The sequence below is a fragment of the Onychostruthus taczanowskii genome, unplaced genomic scaffold (assembly GCF_017590055.1).
Source record: "Onychostruthus taczanowskii isolate IOZ18803 unplaced genomic scaffold, ASM1759005v1 scaffold72, whole genome shotgun sequence".
Classification (NCBI taxonomy): Eukaryota; Metazoa; Chordata; class Aves; order Passeriformes; family Passeridae; genus Onychostruthus; species Onychostruthus taczanowskii.
In genome coordinates, this window is record NW_024505008.1 from 3265513 (window position 1) to 3287096 (window position 21584).

The window sequence follows — 21584 nt, forward strand, 5'->3', positions numbered from 1 at the left end:
CCCCCCCGTCTCCTTCCTCATGTAACCCAACCCGGAATGGCACTGGTTCCTCTCTCGTCCCCTGCAGAAAGGAAAAGTTCCTCTGGAGATTAGTTAGTGGTGACAACTTTTACAGGCTGTTTCTGGCAGGGAGGGAGGTGGGTTGAGAGGTTATAGTATAATATAAAACCCAGTTGATGGTATTATTATTTTGTGAGTGGCCAGGCTGCATGTAATTGGGGAGCTCGGATACATAGCCTGTGTTTTCCTAAACAAATAAGTGCCTTCTTCAGCTGCCAAGCTCCACAAGGCAGCAAACACACACACATATATATATATATATATATACATACACAAACACACACACACATTAAAAAAGGTACTCACACACACAGGGACGTACATACATATATACACATATAAATGCACACACCTATGGAGTGGGGTAGATGGAAGAGAGTATGTGCACACTTACACAGGACGCAGTGAACAGCTTTGACCTGCAAAAATTATTTCATTCTTGCTTTCAATTTTTATTGTATTTAGTTGTCCTCAGTTCTGACTTTTGGACACCTAAAAGCTGTAAAACCAGCGCATTGTACTGGGGTTTACCCTAGCCTCTGCCTTCCTCCCTCGGTTGGAGCTTTTCGGGTGGCCTCTCTCCTGGGCCGGGCCTGTTGTAAAGTGGATGTGAATGGTCACACCTGGACCCCCCTCCAGTCTTAACTGTGTGTCCCAGCCCTGCTGCTCCCCAGACCTCCCAGGCAGGCGGGGGGTGGCAGTGCTGTTTCAGGCCTCCAGAACTGGTGGTGCCCAGCCAGGCCTCATTTCTCACCAGCAATGCTGGGGCTTTTCCTCACAGGCCTTTTTCTCCATTTGCCTTTTTTCTCCCTTTCTTTTTTCCTTTCTTTTCCTGCCTCTGCCCAAGCCAGACCTGAAGGATAACTAAGTTTCTTGAGGAATGCAACATATGGTATGTGTGTGTACGGGAGTTGGTGCTTCTGGGGGAGACACGGTCACCCCCTGCCCTGGGCAGGTGGTCTCCAGTGAGTGGCATCACCCCGGGGAGACGTGAGTAAGTGGGGCTAGCTCCTCCCAGACAGTCTGTGCAGCTCCTTCGCCGCCTCCTGCAGCACCCACTCACAGGTGTCCTGAGGGATGCACTCTGGGACGCTTTGTGCCAACCCTGGTCGCTTTCTAAAGGAAGCCCGATGCCAAAGGTTGGCCCACGCCACCCTGGACGTCCCGGGTGGGTGTCTCTCTCCCACCTCCTGGTATCCCTATCACAGTCACCCTAGCCCAGGACATTTCAGTACATCCCACCGAAGGCGACTGGGCTTGGCAAACAAGGTCTTCCACCTTTCCCTGCTCAGCTCCCCCTCCACCTCTCTGCCGCACATGCCCCGGGCCAAGCCATCATGCATAACCTGCTTTATTTATTTATTAAAAAACCCCAAACAAACCCCCCGCTCTTCGGAGCTTAATCCTTCCCCCCACCGCCTTTGCGAAACACCATCTTGGGGTCACGGCCGACATCCCCGCGATATCCAGAGCTACTGCTCATCGCAGCGGGTCTCGCAACCCACGGGGTATTTTGTGTCCCACCCCACCGAGATGTGTCCGCTCTTCCTCGCCTTCCGCGTGTGTTTAACCCAGAGGCGCGACCGCCCTTCCCTTCCGCGCACACTGCCTGCTTCCCTGGAAATATTTTAGACGGGATTGGCAAAAAAGCAGTGTGACAGCGGCCCTCGCAACTCCCCCCGACACGCCCTCGAGAAGGCAATCTGCCGTTCCCGCAGCCTCCCCAGCAGCGGGTCCACGCCGAGCCGGGGTTTGTCATTTGTTAGCACTCAAAAGTACCGGGTTCCAGTGCCAACCAGAAAGCAGGCGCTCGTTATCCCTACAGACAGAAACGCCCGAGCACACGACAGTCAGCCTGTCCCCCCACCACAGTTAAAAAAAAAAAAAAAAAAAAAAAAAAAAAAAAAGATCTGTGCCTAGAAGTAAAAACCAAACCAAACCAAAAGCAAAACTAAAAAAAACGCACAGAGCCCCAACCAACAACCACACAACAACAAAAAAATATGTCTGTGTGAGGGCGGGAGAGAAGGCTCCCAAAACGAAGGCCACTTTTCTAACAGCACAAAGAAGCATAGCAATTCCCAAGCAGAGCTTCAGGAACAGAAACTGTTGACCTTTGGATGCAGATCAAACCTTTCTGTATAAGGAAAATCTGGGAATAATTTTCAACACACTGGTGAATCCAGGACCAAATATTTACATTCGGCACAAATAAAGCTGTGGTGATCAGAGCGCTGAAGCCAAGAGGAAAAAAATTTACAAAAGCCACTAGCATTACGCTTTGCACTGAATAGCTCTGACTGTATTTTATGCTTTCGGCTTCTGTTAGGGCTGAATTCGGTGTTTTTATGATTCTGAACTGGGCTGGAGATCTTGATGAAGAGCTGACGTTTGGAAACGAGATTTTAAGTCGTGAGATTGTCCTGAACGCCATCGACGACAGTATATAACAATTTCCTTAATAGTTACCTGTCAGAGATTCCATTTCTTTTACTGAGGGGATTGGTCAGTCAGGAGTAGATTTGAGCTGGACTTTCCGCAGACCAGAGACAGGTTCCAAGGTATTTAAGTACTTAAACTTTCGCCCCTGCATCTGAGATAAAACTGTGCAAAAGTATGTTTGCTGGGAAATACTCAGCTATGCTAGAGTAGTAGAGATATAATCATATTTATTAATCAAAAATTGATCTGAGTAATAAACCTTAGCATTTCCATTGAAACTGTCAGGAGCAAGATATGTTTATTACGGCATATTCTGTCTGCGTGGGGAGGACGGGGCTGAGCTTTAGATAAAGTTTAAATGAAACAGAATAAACACAGTAGATCGCTCCAGCCCAATACAAAAGCTATAAATGACTGCTAGGTATTTTACCGTGCAAAAGCTTTTTAATTTTTAAAAAATAGAATTATTCACACGTTTCTAGGGGTTAAGCCCAGACACATCCAACAGTGTCGTTAATAAGTTACACAAAATTGCCTGATCCTATCAAACGGGTCTAGAGTTATATGTTTTATTGTTAACCCCTTCCACCGAATCTTCTGAAGCTGAAAGGGAAAGGGAAAGGGCTTTTGTCCGAGTTGATCCTTGGCTATTCTGGGGCTCAGATTGGTGTGAAAGGGACGAGGGGGTCTCTTGAAATCTCCTTTTATCTACTCCTATTTTCTCTCTGGATCAGCAAATTTGAATAGACACCATCTAATCGCTCGTAATGGAAAATGAAAAAAACAAAACAAAAAACAAAACAAAACAAAAAAAAAAAACCAACTGAAAAAACCCCACCAAGCCACCCAACAAAAAACAACTGTGTGTGTGCTCTGGGAGCTGCGAAAATGCCTTTGCGCTGGGCTGCCTGGCCGAAGGGGTGCGTGTCCTTGAGTGCGTCAGACAAGGACCAGCGTGAGCAGCCCCCTGCAGCCGAAGCCGGCTGTGCGCGCACCCTGCGACTCCGCGGAGACACAGGCATGCCCTGTCCCTCCTCCCTTCGGGCCGCGCCAGGGTGTTCCCTGCCTGGGGCCGGCTGGTCTGGGGGTAGGGAGCAACCAGCTTCTCAGAGACCGCTTCCCGGTGCCCGGGCTATGGGATCTTTTTTAACGGGTGGTGCTCGGAGTTGTAACAGGGAGAGTCGACCCGACACTATTTTCCCTCTCACCCTCAGACTCCTGGATTATCGTAATTTGCATTTATTGCAGATATCTGGACTGAGAGACAGTCCCGGCCGCCGGGAGTGGGTAACCCCAAGGAACAGTCGTCCTGGGGCGGGCAACCAATTCAGCATATCGGCCAGGCACCGACGAAGGTGTCCATAGGTTGCTGGGTATCATCTTGCCAAGGGTGGTGTTTCTGTTTTTTTGGTTGGTGGTTTTTTTTTTTTTTGTGTTTGTTTTTTTTTTTTTTTTTTTTGGGGGTTTTTTTTTTTTTTTTGGGGGTTTTTTTTTTTTTTTTTGTTTAGGGAAAAAAAAAAAAAAAAGTGGGCAAACTTGGGGGCTCTGTCAAATAGAAAAAGTTTTGTTCTAGAGGCTCAATCCAGGGCACTATCTCAGAAATTGGCGTTTCTTTCTCAGTCTGGGATACTTTTGCTGTAAATTCCTTCATGTGACTACTTTGTTGCTAAGGCTACAAGTTCCCATCCCGACAGAGAAATCTTTTCCACTCCAGGGGCAGCTCAAGTCCTGGGCAGAAGTCATGACTTAAGAGACTTACTTCAAACTCCTTGGAGTGCCTCCTTGCTAAATACCTGCTTAAGTCTGGAGGTTCAAATGAAGTCCACCCCCCCCGCCATCGTGTGTCACCCCCCTCCTTCTCTCCCGAGGTACATTTTGCTGGGACTTTTGGTAAATAGATGGTGAGAAGAAACACAGTCCAATAAGGATTAAATTAAGTAGAAGAAATCCAGGCGGTGTATATTTTGAAGCTCCGATGGGGCGTCAAACTGATGTTTAACACATTTTTTCCACTCACTGTGCACAAGTCCTCAGCCCCCATTGCCTTGTTTAATTTTTTCATCCCCGAGGAGGCTGCGGTTGTGTGAGGTGGACAGAAAAAGGCTCCCTCGACCCACAGATCTTTCCCTATCCTCAAATGCCATGGGAAAGGGCAAGGAGACATCGTATCCCCAGGCACGGCTGGGGACACACTCACACACTCACACTCACACACACACACACACACACAGAGGGGCTTTTCCAGCACCGAAGGACCTGTGAGTAGTCATCCAGAGCTCAGGTGGAAAGTTTTAGTGTTTTTTTTTTTTCCCTTTTTCCCGTAGCAGAATTACCCATCTCCTTTCTCCTCACTGCCCACGCTCTCTGGGTTGCACCGGTCAGGAAAATACAGTTTTATCTCTCTGGCTTAGCAGAGTGGACACGTGTTTGTGCACGACTAAACCCCCCAGCACCGCTGAGAGAGTGGCTCTCCTGGATGCAAAAAGGAGAAAGAACCTCAACAAAGCCCCCTCAACCTCCCTCCCCACCGCCCCCGGCCCCCAACCCTCAAGAAGCCCCAGAGAGGCTCTTCTCCTGGAAAAGTTAAGCGTGACTTAGTAAATGCAAATAAAAATGAATAAATAAACCTCAAACCAGGTAGTTTGGGTGTAATAGTTTAGCAGGACTAATTGCAGACAATGAAGCTGAAATGACTTCTCCAATTAGCTGCTGGTTGGAGCTTATTTGGAGGAACTGTCAGCTCTAGCGATGGATAATTGCTTTATTGCTCACAAAACTATAATCTATTTAGAACATATGTGCTAATTACTCTGGATGGGCGTCGGAAAAGAGACCATAAATCTATTAGCCCTTTAAAAAGTCTAAGATACACGTGAACGACCAAACTCCCTTCCTTGGGGCTTAAGGGCAAGAATCTCGCCTGGATGGTACTATTTTCATTAAAGAAAATAAAATACAGGGAAATAAAATAAAATTATATGATACGAGATGAAATAAAATAAATTCAGCCATATATACATGTATATTTGCCAGCGTATATTTGCGAATTCACAGTGGGAGCGAAAATAAAGGAAAGCGTCTTTCTGTAGACCAAACTGGTGCAATAAATCACTGTCATAAAACCGATTTTCCTCTTTAGCCTTAGACTACTTTTTCCCCTCAAAAAGATTAGTTTAAAAATCTTTTAATTGGATTACTCTGGAAAATTAATCTCCTTTGGGCTCGCTAAGTTTGTGTACCAAATATCTGGAATTAATTCAGTGACACAAAACGCATCTGCGATGCCTTTTGTTCAAACTAGCTAAAAAAGGGACAGGTAGGTAAAGTGGCATTTCGCCGTACGCATTCATGTCCCCTCGCAGTTCTCTATGCATATTCATTGCTGTATGTGTCGCATTGTACCGCATAAAATTGCTATTGTAAAGGACATAAACAGAATTGTTTGCTGGACTGTGCCGTGGGTCAAGACACCAGTGAGGGGTGAGGAATTCAGGGGAAAAAAATAGAGAAAGGAAAAAGCTTTGGCAGCTCAAGTAGGAGTCTCCTAGGCGTCGCGCACCGAGGGTCATACTCGGGTCGAAGCGGCTTTCCGTCGCCACCCGCCCCTGGCCGCTCCGCGGGCGCGCACTCCCTCCGCGCTGCTTCGAGCCACTCCGCCCTCCTGCCTCCGCTCCTCTCCACTGCTGCGGCTGGCCCCGGACCTGCGGCACTTTCGGGGCCGTCTGAGCGGAACTCTCCATCCCGGGCACCCGCTGGGATTCCACAGGATCCCTTAGTTTTCAGCGCAATTTGAGCAGCTGAAATTTGAGCACGAGGGTGAGCAGCACCCTCGTGAGGTGCGGTTAATTGCGGGGGCGGTGGGGGGTTAGAGGCATAATGACTTGTCAGGGGGATGTTGGTGACTCTGTAACACAACGTCTTCTTTCCCCCCGCCTTTTACAAGTACAGGCTGTCTTGCTGCTAACAGAGCAATAAAGCTGGGCTCATCTATGTATTTTTCCTTGTTTGTTTTCCCGGAAGAAAACGAACCTGTCGCTTGTTCCCGGTGGTTTATATGCAGATTGTGACACTATACGGAGTGTTGGGGACCGAAAAGGCAAGGAGCGGTTCCTTCTCGGGAGAAGAATGTGGGAGGAGAGATGGTGAGCGGGAAATTTCCTCCTGGGTGGAACAGGAGGCAGGTATCGCTCGTGCGAGTGTCTGTGCGTGTGAGCTGAGATTCAGGCTGGGCAGGTGCGGGGGCAGCACGGGGTGGGCACGAAGCAGGCTGGAGGATAAGGTTGAGGAGTATGAGGGTGAGGATGAGGGTGAAGGTAGGTTTTGACCTCTTGAGCACTGGTCTAGTTCAGCGCCCTATAGAGTAATCTCTCTGCCCAGACCCACATCCCAGCCATTCTTGCACGCTTGTCGCACTTCATAAATTGTGTGTGGCATTTCCAAGTCAGCATTAAATTTTCAGTGTCAGCCTCTGGTGAACTGTGAACCGCGGAGTGGGATTGTCTGCGTTTAACAATACGTGATACAAACATGCATAGAATCACATGGAGGGAAAACATGCAGAGCAATGTGAACGTCCCGTGCTACAGGCTGACGCCGGGGCATATTACACAAGCCCAAGACCCGAAATCCTGCAGACAGGTGAGACACCAGTGCTCACATGCACCCAAACAACTTTCATCACAACACGCGTGAGATCCTTGCGTGGACGTGCACAAGTAGATCGCCACTTCCAGACAGACTTTCAGTACTCGCTAAGGAGCGCCGTGGTCTGCAGTGAATTAATTACTATACCTTGGATCCCTGCTGACCATGCATTACCCTCGTGTTTCTTCCCACCGTGCACAGGTAAAAGTTTTCCAGCAGCGTGCTGTAGCTAAACAGATCACACGTTGACAGAATCTTTATGATGTTAAATGAATCTTAAAGTCCCTTCTGAGACAAACGAAGGGACTCTCTCTTTCTCTGTCTCTCGTCTCCTTGTCCATCTGCCTGCACTGTGGACGTGCCCTGTAGAAAATGTTTACAGTTTAGAGGACTCTAACCTTGACTTTCCAGCTTTGAGCTCCCTCTGGAAGCGGTAAGAGCAACTACTTCGTATTACTGTACATATTCCAGTACCATTGAGGGTCGCAAGTGTTACAGCCGCTATTGTTTGCACACCTTCTGCAGCCCCGCGGCCAGAGCCCAGAGGTTGCACCGACCTCCGTATGCTGCTACGCCCACCCTCAGAGCCCGGGGTTCCCCCCATGTTGAGTATGCACGAAGGTGGAGAGAGGCGAATTTGCGTCCTCACCCACCCCCGCTTCTCGCCGCACTTCGGCCGCCCGCTGGCCTCTCCCGCCAGTGCTCAGCATGGAGATTCTTAATTTCTCCCACAAGGGGAAGAGATAGCTCATGTGTGGACAGGCATCTTTTTCGGTTTAATGTCAGGAGTGCCGAACTCACAACGCAAGGCAGGAGGCAAAGACCCCCCGGAAAGATCCCTTTAGCCCCAGGCTGGGAGTGGAGGGACGGTGAAGACAATCACTGCGTCAAAGGATCCGAGGCAAAAAACTAGGCAGAGACGATAGGCAAAACAACTCCTAAACAGGAAAACACCTAGAAACCCCGAGCTGTGCTCATTTGACCAGAAAGCGTCTGGGACAGTTGCTTTTAATTTAGGCTGTGCAATGATCCTTTGGAGACGATGTAAAGGATGCATTTGTAATGAGCTACAAAAGTGAGGGGTGGAGGCAGGATGTTGTGCTATGCCGGAGCATCCCCGAATGGCATTAAACTGTGTCATGAATCAGTGTCATCATGACGTATGACACACCACAAGGGATCATGATGAGTGACTGGCATAATAGACATAGATAGTGGACCAAAGTCTCCTTGACAATTCTTAGTCATATGTCTTGGGGGGATAGTTTTACATTCATGATCCATTTATTTGGAGCCAATACAGGGAGAGAGACACATGAAGCACACGGCTGAATCTGTCTAAACAGGATGAAGATGGGCTTAAATGGCACAAAGCGTTGCCGGGGGGAATCTGAAGAGGTCGCAGATTTAGAAGCAAAACACGTGGCAAAATCACACCTGCTATTAGGCTATCCACAATTAGGCAGGACGCCCCTGGTTTCTCCTGCCAGCCCAGGAAAAGGCTAGCTCACCCAGCGTGTTTCTGCGCTCCTCCGTGAAAAAACTGCAGAGCCTCTTAGACACCACCACCACCCGTACCGCGGGCTGATAATCTCGTATCCCATCGCAAACTGCGGCATGCCGCTCCTGTCCTTTTCGTCACGCTTGGGCTTTGCTGCGGCTGCTCAGCGCCGAGACTCCAGTGCTAGCAGGGGCAGATGGAGAAGTCTCCTCCCTTCAGGTCTGCCGAACAAGCAGAAAGCACACCTATAACAAACTCTTAATCCGAGAAACGCCCCCAGTATGCCTCTCACTACGAGCTGGAGAGCCCGACCTGCTGGAGCTGCGGGTTTTCTTTTGTTTGCCACCTTCCCGAGCCACCTGGTGAAATGCCTTTACTTTTTTTCCTTCCCCTCTCCTCCAGCTTAATTCTCCCTTTGGCGGTGTCTCCAGTAGGGCAAGAGGGCCCCAGTGACCCCTTGAAGGCGATCAGCACTCTGAAATCCGCCTGGGCTGGGTTGGGAATTCTCGCTATCCCAGCGGAGATCACTGACAGGCTTCTTCCCGAGGGAGCAGGTTGGCGAGGCTCCCCCTTCACATGTACTCTTCAGGAATACTGATAACCTTTAGAAATCTCCATAGGAGGCACTCCAATGAGCAAAATGAATTACATATGCCCAGAAAATAAGAGTACAAAAGGAGAGCACTCTTCAGCCTAAGCCACCGCCCCACCCCCTCCCCACAAACAAACAAACAAATAAACAAACTCCTCCCCCCAACCCCCACAAAACGGATGGTCCAGATACTAAGAAGTTCACTAAGTGTGTGAGTATCTAATGAAGGGAATAGCGACATTTTTAACAGAAAACGTCTAATTAACAATGGCTTCATTTGATTTGGATGATGAAAAAGCCTTCTTAAATCAGTCCAGATTTAGTGGCCTGAAACAGCCAATTTTTGAATATGGAGGTTGTACTGAGTCTGCCTTCTTTCAAGATATCATCTGAAAGAGAGTAGTGTAGGTGAAGTAATATAGTTACACTGTGGAAACTTTTGTTTCCCTTTCTTGGCAATTTAATTCGGTGCTTCTTCACCTTCTTGGGAACAGACTGACTCCATCAACAGCGATCTCCATGTTTAGACGCATGTCTCTTTGAAGCACTTAGTTTCCCCAGTTTGCATATTTCTTCCGACATCAGCAGCATCACTCTATCCTTACGTTATCAACCTTTTCAAAGTAGGGGAAAGTCGGGATAAAACATGACTTCTAAGTGTGCAGGGTAGCGAAGCCGACATGAAAGCGAGATATCAAAATTACCTTTTTGCCCGAATCATGGGAGGAATAAAAAAAAAAAAAAAAAAAAAAAAAAAAAAAAAAAAAGAAGAAGAACTCCTCCTGAGAGCACCCCGGCGGCCGAGTTTCGGCAGTTTAGCTGTTTCACGAGTTTTCCGCCGATTTCCAGCGTGTTGCCGAACTCCTGCCCGTCTCCCACCGCCTTCGGGGGGTCGCCCTGAGGGATGGGTGATGCTCCCGGTTCTGTCTCTTTGTCGAAACAGGAGTCACATCCACACGGGGAGAGAAGAACAGTCAGCGAGGTGCGGAAGCCGGACGGCGCAGGAACCCGCCGCCGCGCCACGTGTGGTTTTGTTTTTGTTTTTGTTTTATTGAGGCGGCGCCCGTGACCGGCAGCAGGTGTCGCTCCCAGCAACCACCCCTCCCTCGAAGGGGAGGGGGAAGGTGTACTTTTGGATACCGCTAAGTGGTTTTTAAGCACCTGTCGATGGTATCGACAAATCCGTGTCTTTGCTCCGCGTGCGTTTCCCTAAAAGGGGACTCGAGAAGGGGCGCGAGGTTGGAGGGGGAGAGCGGGTCTAATTCTGCCCAGCCTCTCCGTCCTCACAACCGGTGATAACTGAGGACGCGGATAATGGGCTACTCCTTGCCCTCAACCTTCCCTCCGACCCTGCCCCACATGCATTCCATGGAGCTGAAAAGGTGGGTAAGGATCACTGCACCCGCTGCTTGAGGGGCCCGATCCTGCAAAGCCCGGAGGACCTTCAGAGACCCTCCCCTCCAAAAGTCAGTTTCTCAGCGACTTGCCCATCATGGGTAAAAAAAATAAAAATCATTTCCACACCCGCTCCTGGAAGTTCCATGGGGATCAGGGTAGCTAGTGCTCAGCACGTAGAGCCATCTGCTCAGAGCTTTGCAGCAGCATGAAGAAAAATATCTATAAAACTAAACAGGCAATCAGCTGAAATCTCTCCTCTTTAAATAAACTGATTCCTTAGTATTTTCCCAGTATTGTTGTAAGTTGTTGTCTGTGATGTCCCCCAGGGCTCTTTCCTCTGCTCTCTGTTTTCGTGTATGAAAGCACCTCTGAGTGATGGATTACTGTGTCATTGCAGCCTGTGAAGGATTAATTTGTTTCATTGATTTCTCTTTAGGCAGATTGCCAGAATTCTCTGCTTCCCACCTTTCTCCAGGACTTCAGCAGTAATAGACAGTAAGAGCCTAAGACAAATCAGCCCATTCTTGTAAAAATAGAAACACAAAATCCTGAAGTCCCAGGGAAGCTGTAAAGAAGTTATTTCCTTATGGTGTAGACCCACTAATTCCTTAAGTGAGTCCATCTTCTCCCCTTTCTCTACTTCCCTTAAAAAAAAAAAAAAAAGAAAAAAAAAAAAGTAACCAGTCTTGTGGGAGTTGCTTAATCTCAAGGGCAATTTCTACAAGCAGTTGGATGTGAGCAGTAGGCATTTTATGGGCACAGAGAAATGTCCTGTTCGTGCTAAACAGCAGGTGTAGGAATTACAGGAGGATTGCATAAACTTCAAGGTTCATTCTTTCTTAAAATCACCAGACCACCTACATCTAATCAATTTTCTATCCATCTACCTATCTGGGATATTGAAATAAGATGTAGTTTATGTCAGGTCCTGGCGTTGCTGGTCTGATGTGTGTGGGGGTGAATGGGACTGGAATCTCCCAGATAATTCATCTGCATATTTTCAGGATAATCTGATTAAAAAATCAAGACTTGAAATGTTGGGCTGTGGTGGAAAAAGGGAGCTGGGCACTCCTTTTGGTGCAGATTGCGGAACTGTGAGGGTAAGAGAGCAAGAACTGCTGCTGCTACTCTGACCATAGCACTGTTCTTCTCAGACCTGCTTTACCTGCAGCAGAGACAGGTCTGCTGTGCTCTTCTGTTTGTTTCCACAACACAGCACTGAATACTGTATTGATTAGTCTCCACAAGCTAAACTTTAGGAGCTCCTAGTGCTACAGTAAAAAGTAATGTTATCATAGCCTACTGTCTACACCTTGGGCTTGTGGAAAGCTTGTCATGCAAAAATAGCACTTTTAGATATCATGGAGAGCAGAGAAATGTTTATTTTACCTCTGCATCTGGCTTGTGATGAGTGTAGCTCAATAGCTATTTTCAAAGGGACAGTAAATTTATTGTACAAGACAGTACAGATCCACTGCATAGCAAATCTAGGAAATTTTGAAGTTACAGCCCTACTATTTTTTCCCCTGCTCTCTCACAAGATATTAGTCTACTACTTTATTTTTAAATTTTCTGTAATTTCAGGTGAAATCCAAATACCAGTACTAGGGTCACAGCATGATTTCCTTGTCATCCCACAAGAAAATATGCCTTGCCCTGCCTGAAAAATGTTCTTGTGTTTTCTTGCATGAGATCCCTCTGTGGTCTGTCAAGTCTAACTTTCTCTTCTCTACCTGGCAGGTTTCAAAAAAACTTTAAAAGCAGTCATAAGGAGTTCATTCTTGTTTTCACTCCTGGGAATCCCTTGAAATCCCTATTTTGTCTGGGGAAATCCTGCAGTGTGGGTTAACCTGCTGAAGGACAAGGGTGGTTGCCTCCTGGCATGGCAGCCTGGGAAATGCTGTTATCTTGGGGAATGCTGCAAACTTTCCTTCAAAGGCTTCTGTGGTGTAACAGGGACCCCCACTTCTCTGGCTTAATACAGGTCCTTTCTGCCTGGCATTCCCTCTCCTGATAGTTTTTCTCTGTCAAGTAGCTTTGAAAATAAAGGCCAAAATGCAACAGTTCACATTCTTCCTGCTTGGATAGCCAAGCCCCAGGGAGGCTTGGTTCTAAGGGCAGAGTTTGTCTTGCTTGGAAGCAAATGCTCTCATTCCCTCTGCCCCTTTCTCCTTGCCAATCCTTTTCAGCTTACACAGGGGAATCCTTCTGCTCCTTTGCTAGGAAATAAGGAAAGTTATGCTCTTGATTAATAATGATAACAATATTCTTGGCTTGGAAAGTCTGAGTGAGGAGCAGAGACATATTTCCACCCCTATCCCTCCAGTTTGTAATAAAACAGGCAGAATTCATCACAGACCAAATTTGAAATGCTTAAGTCAAGCTCACATCCTTTCATCCCTTCAGAGCTGGAAAGAAACAGAGTCTGTTAGATTAGCAAACATTAACCTCTCGCATAGTTCTGAACGTAGGATTAATGCCTACTGAAGGGACAGATGTATGACCCTCACACGCACTAACTATACATCAGGGCGGTCACTCTATTGATCGGGAGAAGTTTGTTTGAAGAAGCACTCCCCACCAGGGAAAAAAATAGACTCGAGCGGGAAAAAGCCACTCTAAGATGCATCCACTCCATCTGCTAAGATGCACTTTTAAAAAACTCAGTTCCCATTTCTGGCGTCCACAGTGCAGATGTGCTGGAATCTGCATGCCTCACCCTGCAGTTCTGGTGCATACAGACCAAGCACAGTTTTCAGCTGTGACCCTGGGACTGGCTCATCTTTGGAGGACAAAACAGACCTATGCAATGCTGGATTTGCACATAAGTAGAGTTTTGCTTGGACTCTGCCCACATGGGGTTTTGTGGCCTTGTGGGATTCTGGCTGGCTTTAGTGTATCTATTCCCATTTAGCTAATTTGGAAAAGACTGGTCCCAAAGACTTTTCTCCCTCATCCCGCAAGCTAGCGAAAAGAAGAAGTAGTGATGAATAACATGTTGGTCAAACTTTCTTTTCATTAAAGTATGAAATCTTTATGCTAAGAAAGCCAAGCTGATTGTTTCCTAGGGTTTGCTGGGTTACACACAAACACTGGATTTGACTCTGGTCCCATCCAATTTTTGTGTTAGTCTAACTCTTATAACATTGAATACTACAGAAGCAACTGCAATTTCAGTGCATTTCTGAAAACAGACATTTTAAAGGCCCATTAAAACACTTTGTTAGAGCAATCCTGAAGTCTCATCTGTCACTTAAAATTCATATTTATAAGGGACTCATGACAAAGGTGCGACCAGTTTTAGAATTGAATCTTTCAGTCAAGGTAGTTTTTGACTGCATTAGGTGTGCTGGCTCACAAGTTGTAGGACTATTGTACTTGCTGTTAGCAGTGCTGAAACCCAGCAGTTCTACTAGATGCAAATATTGGCTCTGGTCAGCTTAAATCATCAGATATAAGGAAAAACAAACGGGCAAGGAAGAGAAACAAAGAAGTCCCCTCTGATGGACTCAATGGGGATTTGTGCCTTGCTAAGACAGCTCCATATATATTGTAGAAGACAACTACTAGACCCTGGCCCAACTTCTGGAAAATATAAAAGAACAGAACCTGACTGAAAAGGTAAAAATTTAGCCAAAGTTTTGATAATTTTTTTTCTTGTAGCAGGGAGTAACTTCTTTATTTTATTTCCACACCTCCCCCTCCCCCCAGGGACTAAGTTTCCCCCCCTACACATTATTGGAGGCTATGCATTCATAGCTGTATGCGTAGGTAGGTAGGGACCTGCTGGATACATTAAAGCTGGAAGTTAGGTGCTAAAGGACATCAGCCCTGCTGCTCTGAGCTCATCTCTAAGTCATTGAGCTCAAATAGCCAGGTGAAGGGTTAGAAAAAAATACCATGTTGTAGCAAGGTACCCAAGAACTGGACACCATTATTTCTCTAGAAACATGTTCTCCCAGCAAGTAAATTGATTTTTTCCTCCATTAAATTTATTTGTTTTTAATTCATCTAGAAATTCATACAAGTGGTTAGCACTCATGAACTTCTGAACAGTATTTGGGAGTAGATCGCTTGCCTACCCATTTACCTATGCTATTATGAAGCTCTAAACAAGCAGCAGTAAAATTTACCTCCCTGCATTAGGTGCTCCTATATTGCAGGTAAAAGTTTTGCTGTTTGCAGAACCATGGAAAGAATAATTTAATAATTTAATCTGTTTGGTTAGAACTCAGCATTCAATGAGTAACAACTTCATGCTTTTCCACAGAAAGTGTGAATTAAAACTCCAAATGAATGAGTAGGACTTTCTTGCTTCATATTTTACAGCCATTGCTGTATTGAAAATTCATTTTTTCCAAGTGAGTAAAAAGTATGTGGCTTATCACACTGGTGCCTCATTACTAAGATCACAGGCAACATACTGAAAATGGTGGGATGCTAGATAGTTTCAGAGCTTTATGTAGCTATAAAAATTAGCTTCACCAGAACTTCTTTCAGTTTACACCATGTTAAAGGAAGTTAAAAAAATGCAGTTCTGGTTCAAATCAGCTTTTCAGCTTTACTGTATTCCAATATATCAAGAAGACCATCACTACTAAATCATAATTATGTATTGGTAGAGATCATGGCTCTAGAAGGGAAGTACGGTTGTTTCATTCCAAAATCCATTGATTTTTAACATGACAGCCATTAAATTTTCTAGTCACAAGTTCATGTTCATGAGCTTGTGAGTAGAAAATGATCCCTGTAAGACATTATTTTTGAAGAGCTCAACATGAACTTTCTTGACTAACTGCTATGGGACTTCTTCAGCTAGAAATACAGACATTAGTTGGAAAAATGCATAGGTTTAGTCCACACTGCACACTGCACTAACAACACATCTTGATCTTGCGCACTCCATCATCTATAGATTTTAAATAATTTTTGAAATTATTTTAGCAGTCAGAAAAGACATTAAAATTAACTATGATACTTCTCTATCAAAACAGTGTTTTAACTTCTGAGTAACATTTTCAGGTTCTCCCCTAATATTTGAATATTAAGACAAAATTACCCAAGATTCTATGGTGCTTTTTGTAGTTTTTCTCAGCTTTTCTAACTGAGTCAAAATTATCTTTTCAAAGTTGCTGTTTTGGTTTTCATTTCTTTTTCTTCATCCACTGTCACAATGGCATCCTGTCTGGTCTGTGAGCATTTCCACAGACCAGAATGCTATGTTTTCACCAGAAATAAAAAATGTCCCAAAACACGAGCCTTGCTCATGGTTACACTTCAGTTGTAACTGAAGTGTATCAGTTGTAGTTTATATTGGATTTGATACTGCCCCTTAGAAACGACAACAGCTTTAGAGAAGGCTTAAAATGCATGCAGTGATCCCTTGCAATCATTATAAAATAGCATAGGAATGCCTACAACAGTAGGAACAACACCCTGGCTATAATTCAGTTTGGCTAATTACATCCTGTTTTTCTAAATTCAAGTTTATTTCTAAGCTTGATCCAAAACTTCCAGAAATAACTGTTATGTCCCATTACCACTTTCTGGAGTGGGATAGGTTGTATTTCACTTCTAGGTGAAGCCACCTCCATGTTCTGTGTAGGTGTTTTTTTTTTTTTTTTTTTTTTCAATAAGAAATGACCTTTGAGTTTATAGGGAGGTGTAAGGCTCTCATCTGGATGATCAAAAAAGTAAATTCCTTAAAATCCTTCCAGCTAAAATGAATTCAATTTTATCAGTTCACAATTCATTCTTTGTCACACGGACCCTCACCACAAAAAAAAAAAAAAAAAAAAAAAAAAATTACATCAGTACAAATTGATAAGAGGCAATTGTATGCTAATGGACTTGCTTTGTAGGTACGGGAAGAGGCCAAGAATAAAGTATCTTACAGCACGGGTGCACCAATCACTAAAAAATTGCCTGATACAGTTGTCAGATTATTGAAAACATATCCTTAGAAATGCATGAGATAATAATGAATAGTATAGCAAACAATGAGTTAAAATTTCAATATAAGAGAAACTGCAATTAAGGGACTTCCTAAATATGCTAGCTGCATGGCTCAGAAGTTTTGTTTTGCAGCAAAAGCCTGAAAGAGAAACTAAATATTAAAAATCTGCACTTCTGAATATGATTAACACATATTAAACTGCATCTTCAGCACAGTTTCATATTTAAGGTGGTTGTGTCTTGTTTCCATCTCTATCTACAGCCATCTATCTGTTTCTGTCAGACTAGGATAAAAATACAGATTTGGATGGCATTCCTTATTAAATAATCATACAATGTAAAGATGCTTCTCAGCTACAGAAAGAGAGTAAAGCAGTTGCTCTTTACCAAATGCCACGTTATATGAATTATGTAATTTCCATGGTTATAAAACAACTTGAGAAATTGTACTGTAACAATATGATATATAGTAGGATTGATTACTCCAAAAATCCTTTCAAGGAGGAAAATTACGGGAGGGATGGGGAAGGGAAAAGCTTTTTTTTCTGTTCAAGCTTCACTTCCTAAAAATTTAGCTTTTGTGGAGAAAAACCTCACATTCAGTTGTTACATTGAGTGGTCATTCAATTTGTTTATTAAATAGCCAAATATATTCTTTTCAGTATATATGAATAGTTTAATTTATTCTGCTGAAAGAGAAATAAGTATCAGAAATAGCAATAGAAGACACATAATGAGATAAGAATACTAGAAAATCTGAGGATTTTAGTACAGTCCATTATTCATTCAATTCCTGGCAGCCTTTATGATTACAAATCACTTGATTGACTAACTAGACATTCTCAAAGTGAATTATGAATCAGGTTCATTTTTTCTGGTTGAGAGTTGGTACATGTTGTAACTCTTCCACTTTGTGATATATCAAGCTCTTGTAACAGTAATAAGAGATATAATCAACTCCTTATTTCAGAACAAATAAATTGGCTTTTCAAAAATGAAATGTGGTTGCTAACATTTTTACAGTGTGCAATTTAATTCCTTCCTGCTATTCTCAGAGTGCAATCTGGTGTGATGACACAGCTTTTGAATATTTGACTTTGCTGAAATTCTTTTAGGAGTCTCACACTCTCAGTCCAGGCATACTGATATCAGTGGAAATTTGGTGTTGGGTCTAACAGCAGTGAGTGGTCCCTTTACTTGTTGAAAACAAGCCTCAGACACTGAAAACCTGAGCCACAACTTGCCCTTTTGTGCCTGGCTCTGATCTCAGCTTGGGAATACTGAACAGTTTTAAAGCTGTTTAAGTTTACTTTGAAACACAAAAAAGGGGGAAAAAAAAAGAAGAATCTCTTCTAAAGTGTGCTTGACCCTCAAGTCCTCTTTCACGAAAAAGTCCCTCAGGCTTTTGTGGAAATTATGCAAAGGGAATGACTGGCAGGCTAGGGTAGGTAGGACTCATTTGTAGAAGAAATGCACAATCAGATACCACATCCCTCTGGAACAGGTTTAGTATAAAGTGCATTTCACCTTCAAATGACTACAGGGAAAACAAAAGAAAAAATAAAAAAAAGGTGGTTCAAAATCTGTGTGAGTGAATGTCCAAGAAAATTACTATGAAGAGCATTTGTGCCTTACATCTGCATGGCAGATGTAGCCTATAGTGCTGGTTTGGCTTTCTGGGATGCTGGTCTCTGGATGCTTATGTCGCAGTCAGCAGAAGCAGCTCCCATGTGTGGTGATACGGGCTGGGGTATATGAAAAAGTGTTGGGTCCAAGGGACAGGGTACACCACATCCTCTGGTACACGTGCTGAAACAACACATCTTCCCGCATGGGGTTTTGTGCAACCACAGGTCACAGCTTTGCAGGGAGGAGAGGATTTTTCTGTTGCTTAGGGAGGTTAGCCTGGTGTTTGCGTGCTTATTTTAGTTCCACTAAAGGGATAGGCTGATATTCAGTGGGTTGACATTATTTGTAAAACAATTTTAAAGACTTCAATGCCCTCTGTTTCTCTTCTGGAACACAAAAGCACATCTCTAAAGCAAGACCTTTTGGGAGAAAAGATGTATTACTACTTTAGTTTTGGAAGGCCTTAATGTGGTCAATCATTATAGAAACAACGGTTACAGACTTCAGATTTCTTCTTTATTAATCTTTCTTTCCATCTAATTTCTAATAACCTTAATTAAATGCTGAGTAGCTTAGAATATTATTAAATAGCTTTCACAGGATTAAAAATTTTTTTTGATTACATTATGAGTATAGATTATTAAATATTGCATTCATTTTAAAATTATGATTAAGAGGATAATACCAAAAAAGATGTTTGTAAGTTGTGTTAATTGAGTTAGGGAATAAGAAATGAGATTTAAAGGGTGAGAAATGACTGAAATCAAAGCCTGCATCATTTTGAAATCAAGTGAATTGAGAGAATGGTCAGAATGGAGAAGGTGGGGGGTCAAAATCTGAATGAATGGTTTGAATAGAAAATTCACTTACTTTTAGGGCACGTGTACTGTCTTTCATAGAAATGGTTTGCAATAGCACCTGATGTCATGTGGGTAAACATGAAAGGTAAAAAATGCCTGCTAACTACAAACAGGATATATGTTACTCATTGTCAGGAAAAGGTCTGCAACAAGAACGGACACAGAAAAGCCTGCTCAAAAGTTGCCACACCTGGCAGCTCTGCATCTACTAATGTGCACAAGCACAGCAGATCAACCTCCAGCATGCCTGGATCACACTGTTGGGATCACTGTCCAAAGTGGTGCATAGAGTGGCAATGACTTTGTTGCCTTTTGTTTAATATCTCAAGTGTGGGCCACTGTTCTCCTGATCTGACATTTGTTTGCAACTACTATTTGTCAGCACAGCATGAATTTTTGCTAGGCTATTTTACTTATTGCTCTGAAATACTAGTTGGGAGTTAAATGCCACTTTCCTGGTTACCATGTTCTTCTTGGTGACCCTCTCCCAGATTCTCACCATTCAGAGTGCTTTGTGTGGGATGTTCACACCTCACCACTTGTAGCAAGAACATAGCTCCAACCTATCTGGAAAACAGGCAAGATTTTTCTACTTGTGCTCCTTCAACGTTAACCAGAGGGTAAATGAGTAACCAGAGACACTCACATGCTGGAGGCTAGGAATCATCTGTACTTATAAAAATTACAGCATATTTTGCAGTTTCCCTCTGGGGATGTGAGAGGCAACCAATACTCATGAAACAGACTGGGGAGAAGAGTGACAAGAAAGCAAATGAAAAGCAGGGTTCAGAACTTAAGCTACCCGTAAGGGATGATGGAGGCAATGTGCCTTTGTTTAAAAGATTGACACCGGCAGCCTGTAAAGGACAGGCTAACTCACATGACCAGCATCAGGTTGGCTATCACATGTATCTTGCTTGAACATGGATTCCTTACACTCGGTATGTGCTGCCTCCTTCTTTGGCATGTTTGCTGGTTTCAGAAGTTTTGCACCAATTCAGGGCATAAAGAGAAGGCTAAAACATCATATGCCTTAATGAAGCTGGGGAAAGATTGACTACAAAAAAATCAGAACAACCCCAAAGAGAAAAGCATAAAATGAATCTGAATTTAACCAAGAATAATAAAATACTGTAATAATATACTAATGATGGAGACATTAGTATTGCAGACTTAGTTATGTCGGCTGGGATTTAATATGTACCTCTTTCTTTCAACCTTAACAGCTTTAATTATTTTTACAAACAAACAAACAAGCAAGCAAACAAACAAACTCAATGCATCCTTAAACACTACTAATAAAAAAATCAAATCATCACTGATATTTGAAAACAGAAATCAAAAAGAACATATTGCATTCACACCAACTATATACCAAGCAGAATGTTAATAACATTAACCTTTACTCTATCAGATATTTTCAAGAAATACCACTATATTTTTTGCAATGGCTCATATCTGTCATTTAACTGACATGTGAACTTTTCTAAGTTTGCCAAATCACTGAGGCCTGAATACCATTCAGCAATGTTAATTTTGTTTTCCTATTCAAGCTTTTACACAATTATTCTCATAGCAATCATTCTAGCCCTGAGTATAAATAACACTTCAAGTGGTTTGTTGATATCCAAAAAAACAATGTGTATCTACATTAAGAGACTCTGGAATCTAATGGGAAAACCATGCATATTATTAAGCTGAAATGCCTATTTCTTTCCTCCCAGATGGGAAGTAGTACAGGGTAGTGCCATGGCATATGCATTAATTTTATTCCTTCCGCAAATTTTAGCACATATTATTTTTGCACATTTTGAATCTTTGCCTCCCACCCAGTATACAGGACAGTTAAAAAGGAATTTGCTGCAGAGAAGATCTCAGTCTTAACAAGGGCCCTGGATAACTCTTAGGTGAGCTGACAAAGAAGAGAATGGGAACTGTTCTGTTTTGGAGAAGAGTAAGAGAAAAAATGAAAGTTTGGTAGGAGGAAAACTGAGGAGGTTTATCAGGGGGAAAAAGAGAGACTGGGAGTATACTATTTTCCAGGCTCTCACATTTCCATCTTAGAGACTGGGTATACTTGATCTGAAGGTTCTATCAATAAATAAAGGGCACATTTAAAATGAGGATTACAACCAAACAGTAATGAAAAACATAAATTCCAATATCTGTTCACCAGTGTTCCTACCCAAATAAAACTTAGTCTGTAACAGATTTCTTCCTAAATCTACGGATTTCTTGCCTATTACTTTCCACAGTTTTATTTCATATTATTTGCTTTTCAAAATTCCAGGGATTTTCTTAATTTTTTTTGCTTTCCAGTCCAATGGGGCTTTTAATTTCCTCAGGATCTGAGAAAGTGGAAGGAGCACACTGTATTGCAAGACGAATATTTGTGTGGGGATGAGCTGCGTGGGAGCATTTTATGCAGTACTTTACAGATACTCAAAAGAATAAGTTTAAAACTGTGATTGTTGATGTTTGCAGATATACAAGCATAGCATGG